The sequence below is a fragment of the Corapipo altera genome, unplaced genomic scaffold (assembly GCF_003945725.1).
Source record: "Corapipo altera isolate COAL_440 unplaced genomic scaffold, ASM394572v1 140, whole genome shotgun sequence".
Classification (NCBI taxonomy): Eukaryota; Metazoa; Chordata; class Aves; order Passeriformes; family Pipridae; genus Corapipo; species Corapipo altera.
This window is the reverse complement of record NW_020885077.1, coordinates 202,194-207,245: the sequence shown is the minus strand read 5'-3', so window position 1 is coordinate 207,245 and position 5,052 is coordinate 202,194. Positions and strand designations below refer to the sequence as shown.

General features: G+C 43.3%; 1 protein-coding gene across 1 annotated transcript in view; it reads right to left on the bottom strand.

Moving 5' to 3' along the window:
• The window catches only part of KIAA0355 (KIAA0355 ortholog), a 58,124-nt gene extending 53,097 nt beyond the window's left edge, over positions 1 to 5,027 (bottom strand). The window contains exon 1 of the mRNA XM_027669361.1: positions 4,902 to 5,027. The gene's annotated coding sequence lies outside the window, so the exon portion shown is untranslated. The remainder of the gene's footprint in view (positions 1 to 4,901) is intronic.
• Between the last annotated feature and the right edge of the window lie 25 nt (positions 5,028 to 5,052).

The window sequence follows — 5,052 nt, the reverse complement described above, 5'->3', positions numbered from 1 at the left end:
TTCCCCTGTGTTTCCCCAGTGTGATCCTTCCCCTGTGTTTCCCCAGTCTTTCACTCAAGCTGGGAGGATGCACACACAAGAAGGCTTTCGAGTAGGAGAGTGTTTCTGTGTCTGTCCTTCCTAGTCACTACAGCTTTCTCTGCTTTTCAGCATTTGTTACGTGCTGGGCCATAAAAAAGAGTGTCCAGCTTCTTCAGGATGACATTGCCAGCTTCAAGTATTTTTAAGGAACTTTTAAAATTATTATCTTGTACTTAGACACTTAGGAAGCAACACTTTAAAAGACCTCCAGATTTTTCTGGAATGTGAGCTGTAGACATTCAGGTGCTTTATCTTTCTCCAGGGAAGTTCTTGTGCTTGGACTCAAACTGTTCTTCTAAGGCACAATTAGCCAAGTTCTGTAATATGTACAGAAGAGCAGGAAGTTCAACCTTCATTAAAAAATACCAGGAACATTGCTCTGAATATTCTGGTATCAGACAGATCACGTGGACACACCTCAAAGGATCTAATTTTATCCCAGTAAGTCCAGAGGAATTCCCAACACGATCCAGAAACTCACAAACATACCAGTTATGACAGTCAGGTAATCTACCTGGGAAACTAAAAACACTCACTCACTGACAGGATTAAAGATGTATTTCCTTGGGAGATAACCCTCACATGAATGAATCACACTAGGGATGCCCAGGGAGAAAGAAGGAAGTGGAAAAAAGGTCCCTCTCAGTCCCTTCTTCCTGCTCTTCTCCCACACTACCCTCTCCTCTACAACACATTCCATACACTGCTTTAAAGTTCCCAAAATGTGTTAGAATAAAGCATTAAAGAATCAAAGCTCAACATTACTATTTTTATCAAGGGAAACAAACTTTCTCTTACTTTCAGAAACTGTTTGAGATTCGCTCTGTTCCCAGATTGCAGAGTACACTGCACAGAGCCTGAGAGGAATTTTCTGTAATTGGACAGCACCATTTAAATGTCAACTTTGAGTGCACAGCCAAACAAGAATCACACCTAAAATACTGTTATTAAACAGCCAGTTGATGTGTTCCCTTACAGCACTCTAACCTACACACCTGTAGTGCCAGGAAACAACAAAACCAGAATATCTCAGCCCGAGCAGGAGTGACTGACAAGGTGGTGGAGCAATTTTCCTGTTGAAATTTTCCAGAGAATCTGTCTTTTGCAATGCTATTGTAAAGAAATGCTTATCAGAAAACACTGGAGCCTGACAAGTACCCCACTGAAACATGACTCCATAAACCAAAACAGAGCCACACTGACCCAAAACCCCCAACGACTTGAAAAAGCAGAGAACTGTTAGGAAAGCAAGCAACAGAAGACCACAAAGGACTACAGCTCTGTTGTAAGACAATGAAAATCCAGCTGGCCTAAACCAGAAAATATGCATCAGTCATTTCAGGGAGAAAATGTCACTAAAAACACAAGCAGGAATTGGTGACATTTAAGGGAAGTATTGTAAAGATGTCTCCTAAGGAATTAGTTCCTCTGATGGGACCCTAAAACATGGGCAGTTACTTTACAGCAAAAGTTTTTTAAAGTTTTTGGTTTGTTTTTTAGCTCATACAGTAAAAATTCCATGCAGTAGTGCTATCGTGTTCTCATATGAGGGCTTTCCTTAGAGGAAGAATACTTATTTCCTTTGTGAAAGTGGTTCTTCAGAGCCAAGCCCTAGAGTATCACACTCCAGACTTGAACTGGATAAGCTGCTGTGTGTTATCACCAGACTGAAGCCAATGTCCCACGGATGGAATGCAATTCACAGCTGGAAAAATGCCTGACGTGCTGCACAGGCTCTTGAAGATGCCTGGAAGACTCACAGAGCCTCAGTTCCTCCCACCTCAGACCCACCCACACTGAGCTTCCCTCACAGACATCTCAGGATTGCCCCAGTCATACCTGGAGTCCTTTGCACTCCCCTTTTCAGCCCTTTTCTTTCATTCTTCAAAGCTTAACCAGCATTTCTAAACCTTCTGTTCTGCTGTTTCTCACACACATACGCACACCCCTTTCTCTTTTACTCCAAGGTTGTTCCAGTTTGCCTCATGCAAAGTTTATGACCTTAGAATCACACAGATCAATCCCCTCAAACTTATCTTAAGTAATCAACACACTAATCTTCATTAATTACAGCAGGGTAAGGCAAGATTGATATTTCAAGACCACAGTTCTCAAAATAATTTGTCTTGTCACATTAGAGCACTTCAAAGTGGAACACACCTCATTAACACCAGCTGTAATTTTAATTTTGAAGTTTCATTTAAAAAAAAAAAATCTTTTTTTCCCCCTTATTTTAATCACTGTTTCAAGAAAATTCTAGGATGGTATCAAAATGGTTTATTCACAGAACACTACAAGACTGGAATCATATCAGACCAATTAATTAACAGCAATTAACCTGCAAAGCAGTATTTGTGAATTGAATGTGTCCTATTGCCCCCACCCCACATCTTAAAGAGTTTCTTTGAGGGCAGAAGGGACAAACATCTAAACCCCCCCTGCCATAACATCATCTCAAGGTACACAAACAGCAGAAGAGAAGATACCCACACCAAGCCAGGGGCACAACAAACACAACTTCAAGCTTCTTCTCTGTGAGTTTGGAGCCCATCTTTACAAATTCTACTTAACTTCCAGAATATTTTTTCATCCTACCAGCCAAAATTTCAGATTTCACAGGTATCAAGGCACAACACCTCCTCTAATGTAGATCCACAGTCCCCATACACATTTCCAGCATTGCTTTCAGCCACAATACATAAAAAAATCTACCCAGAACCTGGAATGTGATAAGGCCTGGAGTGTAGGAGATTGCCTGCAGTGTGTTACTAATCCATTGCTGTTGCCCAAAGGCCGAGGAAGGGTAAGAAACACTAATCCAGACACACCACTGACCTCCAGGAGGACCAGCACGACACAGACTTTGCCAGGCCCAGCAGAGCCCGCTGCCCTCAGAGCCAGCCCCGGCACAAGGCTCTGTGATGAGGTTACCCATGCTGCTGGAAATGTCATCTTTCATGTATGATATAAACCCTTTCTGTAGCCACTAACAATACTCTGGCATTGTTTGAAACACGTAGGGTGTTGCACTGGCTGACACCCAATTCCAGTAATAATATTCTATCTACCTACAGTAACCACAAGAAAATGTTCTTCATTTTCAGCCTCAAGTGGTTTTGCAGCACATCCAGCTCCTGAGAGAACTGCCATACTTCCCTGGAAGTCCTGCACCTCAGTGTGCAGCTATCTGTCTGCACAGATCAGGCACTTCTCTAGAGCTGTAGAAACACCTTGAGATCACTGGGAATAAAGGAGCTCCTTTCACACAGCACAATTAGTCATATCAGCAGCGATAGCTATTTTGAGCAGCACCCATTAATCACTATCATTAGCAGGATTTCTGGTGTACCAGCATTCATTGTACCAAGAACAAGTCTTTTCCTATTCCAGTACTACTACATAAACAAAAGCAGCAGCACAATTTCTCTTGCCTCTCACTACTCAAAACAGGGTTGTGTCAAGTGGCAGCACTCAAAATGACTGTCAGAGCCAGGTATAAAGGAAAGCTTACAGGACAGAAAAATACAACTGTTTTGCTGCAAAAAAAAAAAAGACTGGCCATCATTTGTATGCTGGGGAAGAAGAGGTTTTGACAAATAATAAATAGTGGGAAGAAGAGAGAAATAAAGCTCTCGAGGTGGAGACAGCAGATCCACAGAGAAATAAGATCCAAGTGATCAAATCCAAGTTGAGGCCCAAGAAGCAGAAGAAATCTACACTTCTCTTCTAAATGTTTGTTGCAGATATTTTCATTATTATTTTTTATAAGGAACTATTTACATGTTAATCAAATTTCAGAGTCTCAAGAACAGACATTCAACCAGAAAAATATTCCCTGTATGCATTATTTCCAGTTTCCTAAGCACCCTGAGCAACTCCCGATTCAGGACAAGAAATGCCAATGGAAGGGTTTCTGCCTCACACTGACCTAGGAAGCAGCACCACAAAATTTGTGGAAAGCAGTGGCTCTGTGCTGCTTCCAGCCTGGTTACTCACACCTCAAAGGTTCCACAAAGCACCAGAAACACTTACGTTGCCCTGAAACACCTTCTTCCCAACGACAGATTAAATACTTACAAAGTCCTTCTAGGAAGAAAAGTACAAAACAGAAAACAAAGGAAGAAAGAAAAACCTCGTGCAAGTCTTGAACTTGGAAAACCAGCCATTCCTGACAGAACGGCCCAGCTTATCTTCTGTAGAAACGTTGCCTGTAGAAGACTCCAGCCAAGTGCAAAATCATGTTGATACCCACGATACACAAATAGCACCTGTGCACATACCAAAACCAGCCAACACTGCTGATCCCATGAGCTGCATACCAAAACCTCCATGTGGCCGGGAGCCACCGACACACACCACATACCTCAGCGAGGTGAGGGAAGGGGAGCTCCGGCCGCCCATCGCCCACAGAAAACAAAAACAGTTCCTCAAGAGCACCACTGCCTCTTTGCCCAGAGCACTGGGCTGAGAGAACAGAAACAGTGAGCAACAGTAACCTGAAAATCCACAATCTCTAGGTTTGAGGCTGTCCACCAGCCACCCCGGCGGTTCCACGTGCAGTGACATTTTGGGAACCAACCGTGTGTGCCCCTGAACCACTGGATGACCCACTGAAACACCGAGTTTACTGTGGTTACACGGCACTGGGGTACCTGCTCTTCAGACACCCAGACACCTGCTCCTCCATAAAAACAACGGCGATAACAACGATGGCCGATTTATACCTGCAATAACGTTTATAATCGCTCATAAAGCAAACAAACGAGATCCTCCAACCGCTTTCAAATTCCCAAGCCGACATCCACCCGACAAACACGTACCTGCACCACTTCCTCTCCGCTCACACGACAAAACCCCTGGAGCAGGGAGAGGCAAAGGAACATCAGTAAAGTTTTAAGCTACAGCCCAAAACGCGTTATCCTCTTCTGCTGGCAGCTACCATATGCACACAGCATAAGGCTCGGCAACCAC